Raw genomic sequence first — 12,318 nt, 5'->3', positions numbered from 1 at the left:
CTGGAAGATTAACTCCCACTTGATTCAAGCGATTGTAGTACCCAGACAATCTGAGCACATGCTCACTGCTTGAGCTATTCTCCTCCATCTTTTAGCTATAGAACTTGTTGGAGACTTCATATCTCTCAACTCGGGTATTTGCTTGAAATATTAACTTCAACTCCTGGAACATCTCATATGGTCCATGACGTTCAAAACGTCTTTGAAGTCCCGATTCTAAGCCGTTAAGCATGGTGCACTAAACTATCAAGTAGTCATCATATTGAGCTTAGCCAAACGTTCATAGCGTCTGCATCTGCTCCTGCAATAGGTCCGTCACCTAGCGGTGCATCGAGGACATAATACTTCTGTGCAGCAATGAGGATAATCCTCAGATCACGGACCAAGTCCGCATCATTGCTACTAACATCTTTCAACATAGTTTTCTCTAGGAACATATCAAAAATAAAACAGGGGAGCTAAACACGAGCTATTGATCTACAACATAGATATGCTAATACTACCAGGACTAAGTTCATGATAAATTAAAGTTCAATTAATCATATTACTTAAAGAACTCCCACTTAGATAGACATCCCTCTAATCCTCTAAGTGATCACGTGATCCATTTCAACTAAACCATGTCCGATCATCACGTGAGATGGAGTAGTTTCAATGGTGAACATCACTATGTTGATCATATCTACTATATGATTCACGCTCGACCTTTCGGTCTCAGTGTTCCGAGGCCATATCTGTTATATGCTAGGCTCGTCAAGTTTAACCTGAGTATTCCGCGTGTGCAACTGTTTTGCACCCGTTGTATTTGAACGTAGAGCCTATCACACCCGATCATCACGTGGTGTCTCAGCACGAAGAACTTTCGCAACGGTGCATACTCAGGGAGAACACTTATACCTTGAAATTTAGTGAGAGATCATCTTATAAAGCTACCGCCGAACTAAGCAAAATAAGATGTATAAAAGATAAACATCACATGCAATCATAATATGTGACATGATATGGCCATCATCATCTTGTGCCTTTGATCTCCATCTCCAAAGCATCGTCATGATCTCCATCGTCACCGGCATGACACCATGATCTCCATCATCTTGATCTATATCAATGTGTCGTCACATGGTCGTCTCGCCAACTATTGCTCTTGTAACTATTGCTATCGCATAGCGATAAAGTAAAGCAATTATTTGGCGCTTGCATCTTATGCAATAAAGAGACAACCATAAGGCTTTTGCCAGTTGCCGATAACTTCAACAAAACATGATCATCTCATACAACAACTTATATCTCATCACGTCTTGACCATATCACATCACAACATGCCCTGCAAAAACAAGTTAGACGTCCTCTACTTTGTTGTTGCAAGTTTTACGTGGCTGCTACGAGCTGAGCAAGAACCGTTCTTACCTACGCATCAAAACCACAACGATAGTTTGTCAAGTTGGTGCTGTTTTAACCTTCGCAAGGACCGGGCGTAGCCACACTCGGTTCAACTAAAGTTGGAGAAACTGACACCCGCTAGTCACCTGTGTGCATAGCACGGCGGTAAAACCAGTCTCGCGTAAGCGTACGCGTAATGTCGGTCCGGGCCGCTTCATCCAACAATACCGCCGAACCAAAGTATGACATGCTGGTAAGCAGTATGACTTATATCGCCCACAACTCACTTGTGTTCTACTCGTGCATATAACATCTACGCATAAAACCAGGCTCGGATGCCACTGTTGGGGAACGTAGTAATTTCAAAAAATTCCTACGCACACACAGGATCATGGTGATGCATAGCAACGAGAGGGGAGAGTGTTGTCCACGTACCCTCGTAGACCGAAAGCGGAAGCGTTAGCACAACGCGGTTGATGTAGTCGTACGTCTTCACGATCCGACCGATCAAGTACCGAACGCACGGCACCTCCGAGTTCAGCACACGTTCAGCTCGATGACGTCCCTCGAACTCCGATCCAGCCGAGCTTTGAGGGAGAGTTCCGTCAGCACGACGGCGTGGTGACGATGATGATGTTCTACCGACGCAGGGCTTCGCCTAAGCACCGGTATGATATTATCGAGGTGGATTATGGTGGAGGGGGGCACCGCACACGGCTAAGAGATCAAGAGATCAACTGTTGTGTTTCCAAGGGGTGCCCCCCTCCCCGTATATAAAGGAGTGAAGGAGGGGGAGGCCGGCCCTCTCTATGGCACGCCCTAGGAGGAGTCCTACTCCCACCGGGAGTAGGATTCCCCCCTTCCAAGTAGTAGGAGTAGGAGTCCCCTTAGTCCAATTCGGACTAGGCCTTGGGGGGGCGCGCAGCCTCTCCTCTCTCTTTCCCCTAAAGCCCAATAAGGTCCATATACTCCCCGGCGAATTCCCGTAACTCTCCGGTACTCCGAAAAATACCTGAATCACTCGGAACCTTTCCGATGTCCGAATATAGTCGTCCAATATATCGATCTTTACGTCTCGACCATTTCGAGACTCCTCGTCATGTCCCCAATCTCATCCGGGACTCCGAACTACCTTCGGTACATCAAATCACATAAACTCATAATATAACCGTCATCGAACTTTAAGCGTGCGGACCCTACGGGTTCGAGAACTATGTAGACATGACCGAGACACGTCTCCGGTCAATAACCAATAGCGGAACCTGGATGCTCATATTGGCTCCCACATATTCTACGAAGATCTTTATCGGTCAGACCGCATAACAACATACGTTGTTCCCTTTGTCATCGGTATGTTACTTGCCCGAGATTCGATCGTCGGTATCTCAATACCTAGTTCAATCTCGTTATCGGCAAGTCTCTTTACTCGTTCCGTAATACATCATCCCGCAACTAACTCATTAGTTGCAATGCTTGCAAGGCTTATAGTGATGTGCATTACCGAGTGGGCCCAGAGATACCTCTCCGACAATCGGAGTGACAAATCCTAATCTCGAAATACGCCAACCCAACAAGTACCTTCGGAGACACCTGTAGAGCACCTTTATAATCACCTAGTTACGTTGTGACGTTTGCTAGCACACAAAGTGTTCCTCTGGTAAACGGGAGTTGCATAATCTCATAGTCATAGGAACATGTATAAGTCATGAAGAAAGCAATAGCAGAATACTAAACGATCGTGTGCTAAGCTAACGGAATGGGTCAAGTCAATCACATCATTCTCCTAATGATGTGATTCCGTTAATCAAATGACAACTCATGTCTATGGCTAGGAAACATAACCATCTTTGATCAACGAGCTAGTCAAGTAGAGGCATACTAGTGACACTATGTTTGTCTATGTATTCACACATGTATTATGTTTCAGGTTAATACAATTCTAGCATGAATAATAAACATTTATTTATCATGATATAAGGAAATAAATAATAACTTTATTATTGCCTCTAGGGCATATTTCCTTCAGTCTCCCACTTGCACTAGAGTCAATAATCTAGATCATATCGCCATGTGATTTAACATCAATAGTTCACATCACTATGTGATTAACACCCATAGTTCACATCGTCATGTGACCAACACCCAAAGGGTTTACTAGAGTCAATAATCTAGTTCACATTGCTATGTGATTAACACCCAAAGAGTATTAAGGTGTGATCATGTTTTGCTTGTGAGATAATTTTAGTCAACGGGTCTGTCACATTCAGATCCATAAGTATTTTGCAAATTTCTATGTCTACAATGCTCTGCACGGAGCTACTCTATCTAATTGCTCCCACTTTCAATATGTATCCAGATTGAGACTTAGAGTCATCTGGATCAGTGTCAAAATTTGCATCGACGTAACCCTTTACGACGAACCCTTTTTTTCACCTCCATAATCGAGAAACATATCCTTATTCCACTAAGGATAATTTTGACCGCTGTCCAGTGATCTACTCCTAGATCACTATTGTACTCCCTTGCCAAAATCAGTGTAGGGTATACAATAGATCTGGTACATAGCATGGCATACTTTATAGAACCTATGGCCAAGGCATAGGGAATGACTTTCATTCTCTTTCTATCTTCTGCCGTGGTCTGGCTTTGAGTATTACTCAATTTCACACCTTGTAACACAGGCAAGAACTCTTTCTTTGACTGTTCCATTTTGAACTACTTCAAAATCTTGTCAAGGTATGTACTCATTGAAAAAACTTATCAAGCGTCTTGATCTATCTCTATAGATCTTGGTGCTCAATATGTAAGCAGCTTCACCGAGGTCTTTCTTTGAAAACTCCTTTCAAACACTCCTTTATGCTTTGCAGAATAATTCTACATTATTTTTGATCAACAATATGGCATTCACATATACTTATCAGAAATGCTGTAGTGCTCCCACTCACTTTCTTATAAATACAGGATTCACCGCAAGTCTGTATAAAACTATATGCTTTGATCAACTTATCAAAGCGTATATTCCAACTCCGAGATGCTTACACTAGTCTATAGATGGATCGCTGGAGCTTGCATATTTTGTTAGCACCTTTAGGATTGACAAAACCTTCTGGTTGCATCATATACAACTCTTCTTTAATAAATCTATTTAAGGATTGTAGTTTTTGTTATCCATTTGCCAGATTTCATAAAATGCGGCAATTGCTAACATGATTCGGACAGACTTAAGCATAGATACGAGTGAGAAACTCTCATCGTAGTCAACATCTTGAACTTGTCGAAAATCTTTTGCGACAATTCTAGCTTTGTAGATAGTAACACTACTATCAGCGTTCGTCTTCCTCTTGAGATCCATTTATTTTCTATGGCTTGCCGATCATCGGGCAAGTCAACCAAAGTCCATACTTTGTTCTCATATATGGATCCCATCTCAGATTTCATGGCCTCAAACCATTTCGCGGAATCTGGGCTCATCATCGCTTCCTCATAGTTTGTAGGTTCGTCATGGTCAAGTGACATGACCTCCAGAACAGGATTACCGTACCACTCTGGTGCGGATCTCACTCTGGTTTACCTACGAGGTTCGGTAGTAACTTGATCTGAAGTTACATGATCATCATCATTAACTTCCTCACTAATTGGTGTAGTAGTCACAGGAACAGATTTCTGTGATGAACTACTTTCCAATAAGGGAGTAGGTACAGTTACCTCATCAAGTTCTACTTTCCTCCCACTCACTTCTTTCGAGAGAAACTCCTTGTCTAGAAAGGATCCATTATAAGCAACGAATATCTTGCCTTCAGATCTGTGATAGAAGGTGTACTCAACTATCTCCTTTGGGTATCCTATGAAGACACATTTCTACGATTTGGGTTTGAGCTTATCAGGATGAAATTTTTTCACATAAGCATCACAACCCCAAATTTAAGAAACGACAACTTTTGGTTTCTTGCCAAACTAAAGTTCATAAGGTGTCGTCTCAACGGATTTAGATGGTGCCCTATTTAACGTGAATGCAGCTGTATCTAATGCATAACCCCAAAACGATAGTGGTAATCGGTAAGAGACATCATAGATTGCACCATATCTAATAAAGTACGGTTACGATGTTCGGACACACCATTACGCTGTGGTGTTCCAGGTGGCGTGAGTTGCGAAACTATTCCGCATTGTTTGAAATAAAGACCAAACTCATAACTCAAATATTCTCCTCCACGATCAGATCGTAGAAACTTTATTTTCTTGTTACGATGATTTTTCACTTCACTCTGAAATTATATGAACTTTTCAAATGTTTCAGACTTATGTTTCATCAAGTAGATATACCCATAGCTGCTCAAATCATCTGTGAAGGTCAGAAAATAATGATACCCGCCGCGAGCCTCAACAATCATCAGATCGCATACATCAGTATGTATTATTTCCAATAAGTCAGTTGCTCGCTCCATTGTTCCGGAGAACGGAGTCTTTAGTCATCTTGCCCATAAGGCATGGTTCGCAAGCATCAAGTGATTCATAAGCAAGTGATTCCAAAATCCCATCAGCATGGAGTTTCTTCATGCGCTTTACACCAATATGACCTAAACGGCAGTGCCACAAATGGGTTGCACTATCATTATTAACTTTGCATCTTTTGGCTTTAATATTATGAATATGTGTATTACTACGATCGAGATCCAGCAAACCATTTTCATTGGGTGTATGGCCATAGAAGGTTTTATTCATGTAAATAGAACAACAGTTATTCTCTAACTTAAATGAATAACCGTATTGCAATAAACATGATCAAATCATATTCATGCTCAACGCAAACACCAAACAACACTTATTTAGGTTCAACACTAATCCCGAAAGTGTAGGGAGCGTGCGATGATGATCATATCAATCTTGGAACCACTTCCAACACACAACGTCACTTCACCCTTAACTAGTCTCTGTTCATTCTGCAACTCCCGTTTCGAGTTACTACTCTTTAGCAACTGAACCAGTATCAAATACCGAGGGGTTGCTACGAACACTAGTAAAATATACATCAATAATCTGTATATCAAATATACCTTTGTTCACTTTGCCATCCTTCTTATCCGCCAAATACTTGGGGCAGTTCCGCTTCCAGTGACCAGTCCCTTTGCAGTAGAAGCACTTAGTCTCAGGCTTAGGTCCAGACTTGGGCTTCTTCACTTGAGCAGCAACTTTGCTTTCCGTTCTTCTTGAAGTTCTCCTTCTTCCCTTTGCCCTTTCCTTGAAACTAGTGGTCTTGTCAACCATCAACACTTGATGCTCTTTCTTGATTTCTACCTTCGTCGATTTCAGCATCGCGAAGAGCTCGGGAATTACTTTCATCATCCCTTGCATACTATAGTTCATCACGAAGTTCTACTAACTTGGTGATGGTGACTAGAGAATTCTGTCAATCACTATTTTATCTGGAAGATTAACTCCCACTTGATTCAAGCGATTCAAGTACCCAGACAATCTGAGCACATGCTCACTGCTTGAGCTATTCTCCTCCATCTTTTAGCTATAGAACTTGTTGGAGACTTCATATCTCTCAACTCGGGTATTTACTTGAAATATTAACTTCAACTCCTGGAACATCTCATATGGTCCATGACGTTCAAAATGTCTTTGAAGTCCCGATTCTAAGCCGTTAAGCATGGTGCACTAAACTATCAAGTAGTCATCATATTGAGCTTAGCCAAACGTTCATAACGTCTGCATCTGCTCCTGCAATAGGTCCGTCACCTAGCGGTGCATGGAGGACATAATACTTCTGTGCAGCAATGAGGATAATCCTCAGATCATGGACCAAGTCCGCATCATTGCTACTAACATCTTTCAACATAGCTTTCTCTAGGAACATATCAAAAATAAAACAGGGGAGCTAAACACGAGCTATTGATCTACAACATAGATATGCTAATACTACCAGGACTAAGTTCATGATAAATTAAAGTTCAATTAATCATATTACTTAAAGAACTCCCACTTAGATAGACATCCCTCTAATCCTCTAAGTGATCACGTGATCCATTTCAACTAAACCATGTCCGATCATCACGTGAGATGGAGTAGTTTCAATGGTGAACATCACTATGTTGATCATATCTACTATATGATTCACGCTCGACCTTTCGGTCTCAGTGTTCCGAGGCCATATCTGTTATATGCTAGGCTCGTCAAGTTTAACCTAAGTATTCCGCGTGTGCAACTGTTTTGCATCCGTTGTATTTGAACGTAGAGCCTATCACACCCGATCATCACGTGGTGTCTCAGCACGAAGAAATTTCGCATCGGTGCATACTCAGGGAGAACACTTATACCTTGAAATTTAGTGAGAGATCATCTTATAAACCTACCGCCGAACTAAGCAAAATAAGATGTATAAAAGATAAACATCACATGCAATCATAATATGCGACATGATATGGCCATCATCATCTTGTGCCTTTGATCTCCATCTCCAAAGCATCGTCATGATCTCCATCGTCTCCGCATGACACCATGATCTCCATCATCTTGATCTATATCAATGTGTCGTCACATGGTTGTCTCGCCAACTATTGCTCTTGTAACTATTGCTATCGCATAGTGATAAAGTAAAGCAATTATTTGGCGCTTGCATCTTATGCAATAAAGAGACAACCATAAGGCTTTTGCCAGTTGCCGATAACTTCAACAAAACATGATCATCTCATACAACAACTTATATCTCATCACGCCTTGACCATATCACATCACAACATGCCCTGCAAAAACAAGTTAGACGTCCTCTACTTTGTTGTTGCAAGTTTTACGTGGCTGCTACGAGCCGAGCAAGAACCGTTCTTACCTACGCATCAAAACCACAACGATAGTTTGTCAAGTTGGTGCTGTTTTAACCTTCACAAGGACCGGGCATAGCCACACTCGGTTCAACTAAAGTTGGAGAAACTGACACCCGCTAGTCACCTGTGTGCATAGCACGGCGGTAAAACCAGTCTCGCGTAAGCGTATGCGTAATGTCGGTCCGGGCCGCTTCATCCAACAATACCGCCGAACCAAAGTATGACATGCTGGTAAGCAGTATGACTTATATCGCCCACAACTCACTTGTGTTCTACTCGTGCATATAACATCTACGCATAAAACCAGGCTCGGATGCCACTGTTGGGGAACGTAGTAATTTCAAAAATTTCCTACGCACACACAGGATCATGGTGATGCATAGCAACGAGAGGGAGAGTGTTGTCCACGTACCCTCGTAGACCGAAAGCGGAAGCGTTAGCACAACGCGGTTGATGTGGTCGTACGTCTTCACGATACGACCGATCAAGTACCGAACGCACGGCACCTCCGAGTTCAGCACACGTTCAGCTCGATGACGTCCCTCGAACTCCGATCCAGCCGAGCTTTGAGGGAGAGTTCCGTCAGCACGACGGCGTGGTGACGATGATGATGTTCTACCGACGCAGGGCTTCGCCTAAGCACCGGTATGATATTATCGAGGTGGATTATGGTGGAGGGGGGCACCGCACACGGCTAAGAGATCAAGAGATCAACTGTTGTGTTTCCAAGGGGTGCCCCCCTCCCCGTATATAAAGGAGTGAAGGAGGGGGAGGGCCGGCCCTCTCTATGGCACGCCCTAGGAGGAGTCCTACTCCCACCGGGAGTAGGATTCCCCCCTTCCAAGTAGTAGGAGTAGGAGTCCCCTTAGTCCAATTCGGACTAGGCCTTGGGGGGGCGCGCAGCCTCTCCTCTCTCTTTCCCCTAAAGCCCAATAAGGTCCATATACTCCCCGGCGAATTCCCGTAACTCTCCGGTACTCCGAAAAATACCTGAATCACTCGGAACCTTTCCGATGTCCGAATATAGTCGTCCAATATATCGATCTTTACGTCTCGACCATTTCGAGACTCCTCGTCATGTCCCCAATCTCATCCGGGACTCCAAACTACCTTCGGTACATCAAATCACATAAACTCATAATATAACCGTCATCGAACTTTAAGCGTGCGGACCCTACGGGTTCGAGAACTAGGTAGACATGACCGAGACACGTCTCTGGTCAATAACCAATAGCGGAACCTGGATGCTCATATTGGCTCCCACATATTCTACGAAGATCTTTATCGGTCAGACCGCATAACAACATACGTTGTTCCCTTTGTCATCGGTATGTTATTTGCCCGAGATTCGATCGTCGGTATCTCAATACCTAGTTCAATCTCGTTATCGGCAAGTCTCTTTACTCGTTCCGTAATACATCATCCCGCAACTAACTCATTAGTTGCAATGCTTGCAAGGCTTATAGTGATGTGCATTACCGAGTGGGCCCAGAGACACCTCTCCGACAATCGGAGTGAGAAATCCTGATCTCGAAATACGCCAACCCAACAAGTACCTTCCGAGACACCTGTAGAGCACCTTTATAATCACCTAGTTACGTTGTGACGTTTGGTAGCACACAAAGTGTTCCTTTGGTAAACGGGAGTTGCATAATCTCATAGTCATAGGAACATGTATAAGTCATGAAGAAAGCAATAGCAGAATACTAAACGATCGTGTGCTAAGCTAACGGAATGGGTCAAGTCAATCATATCATTCTCCTAATGATGTGATTCCGTTAATCAAATGACAACTCATGTCTATGGCTAGGAAACATAACCATCTTTGATCAACGAGCTAGTCAAGTAGAGGCATACTAGTGACACTATGTTTGTCTATGTATTCACACATGTATTATGTTTCCGGTTAATACAATTCTAGTATGAATAATAATTATTTATCATGATATAAGGAAATAAATAATAACTTTATTATTGCCTCTAGGGCATATTTCCTTCATAGCCCACTTTGGTGTTTGTTTCGTTTGCTACACTTTTGAAGCATTGTTTTTGGTTATTCCTTGTTGATTTTGTTTCGGGTTTTCCTGCAATTTTGTTTGTTGCACTCTTGTTTAAATTATTGTTCTGGTCTTTTGTTTTTGGTCTTCTCCCAAAGTTTCATTTGTTGTGCTGCTTCGACATTTTTTCCTTCTTCTTGTGATTTTTTCCAGCTTTGTTTTTTTGATTTACTGTTTTCTATTTTTTCCTTCCAAAATTTACTTTTCCATTCTTTTTATTTTTAATACATGGTGACAGTTCTATTATGCACGGCGAACATTATTTTAATACATGGTGAACATTTCTGCAATACATGGTAAGCAAAATTTTAATTCATGGCAAACAATTTCTATGAACATGGTCAATACTTTTTTGAATACATAGTGAATTTTTTTATTAAACATGATGAAGATTTTTCAAATATATGGTGAACTTTTTAATACACATTGTTGAACTTTTTTAATACATGATGAACTTTTTAATTTACGGCGAATATTTTTCAATACATGTTGAACAATTTTAAAAAATAAAGTGAACATTTCTAATACACGTTCAACATTTTCTTGAAATACAAATAAGAAAAAAAATTATAAACCCAAATAAAAATGAATAAACCGACAAAAAACCTGTCCAACCCTCGATGGTTACAGAAACAAAGGTAGCACACTTACTGGCCAACTAATTGCGCTCGCGTCAGCGTCACCTTGTCCGTTCGATGCCTTATAACTAGGAAAAATGAATAAGGCAACAATAAGAAAGAGCAAGACCGGCAAAGGTAGTTCGCTATGATGTGTCCTTGTTATTATCAAAATTTGAAAGTGAACCTTCACCTGGTCTTTCTTTCAGGTGTAACTAATAACTTCTCCTAGACTCAAACGTTGCTAGGCCGATGGCCCGTTACTTCTTCTTTCATCGGCCTAGAACAAGAATAAGGGCTGACAGTTTAACAAAAAGAGAATAAAGCGCATGGATGCATGCATGCACCACCACCATGATCTCTAGGAAGAACATCATACGGAAACCAACATTCGGTGGAAACCGGTGAAAACCACGTGAAAACGATGTTTTGAACTTCTAAAAGAACCTTAAAAAAAAGTGATGTTAAGAAGGTGATGTTCTATTTCCATGCTAAATTTCAAGTTCAAATGCATTGTGGGATGTGAGTTATTAAAAATACAAAATCAGCATTAAATAGTGCCAAAAAGTAACGACACTATTCATTGCTGAATTTGTCTTTTTATAGCCCGCATCCCGCAATATGTTTTTACTTGAAATTTCACACGACAATAGAACTTCATCCTGTTAACAACCCAGATATTTTTAGATTTTTTTAATTTACAAACATGGTTTTCGCAAAGTTTTCTTTGAATGTTGGTGTCCGCATGATTTTCTCTCATGATCTCTATATCCAGAGGATATTCGTCGCTTCGATTTGCAAGGTGGTGATCGATGCTATAAAGAGGGAAGTGCATCTACTTATGGTGCAGTGATACATGAAATATCACATTGGTCTTTTATCTTCATGATTTTTTTGTTATGAATTCAGGACCTCAAATGTGAAGGCCCATAGTCTTGCTAAGCACGCTTAAGTTTTAGGGGTCGGCCACCATGTCTGGTTAGACCAACCTGGTGATCTTGTCTTTGTCCCAATAAACATTGTGGCGTCTAAATAAAAGCTTTGCATGTTTTTGCCTAAAAAAAAATCAGAGCATGCTTCGTCGAGTCGAATCAAGCTGAATCATAAAGTCATTCGAATTTGTACTTTCGAGGAAAAACATTAATATTTTCAAACCCACATCTTATCAGATATTACATCCGTTCGGAAATAATTGACACTTGTTCTACGGTCATCGGTGCAATTAACAATCATACAAAAACGCATGCATGCAAGCCGACCGACCGAACGATGGATCCTGCGCCGTAGCCATCGATCGATGACTCGTTGAGATCCTGTGCCGAAAAAATCTTCCGTGCCAGGCTCGTGCGTGCGAAAGCAGGATCGGCGGCATTGAGCTAGCCTTGGCCAGAGGACGGACGTCGACGGGGACAACGGGAAGGCCGGCGCACGCACGGACGT

Source organism: Triticum aestivum, chromosome 1D (genome assembly GCF_018294505.1).
Source record: "Triticum aestivum cultivar Chinese Spring chromosome 1D, IWGSC CS RefSeq v2.1, whole genome shotgun sequence".
NCBI classification, from domain to species: Eukaryota; Viridiplantae; Streptophyta; class Magnoliopsida; order Poales; family Poaceae; genus Triticum; species Triticum aestivum.
Note: the sequence above shows the minus strand (reverse complement) of the source record.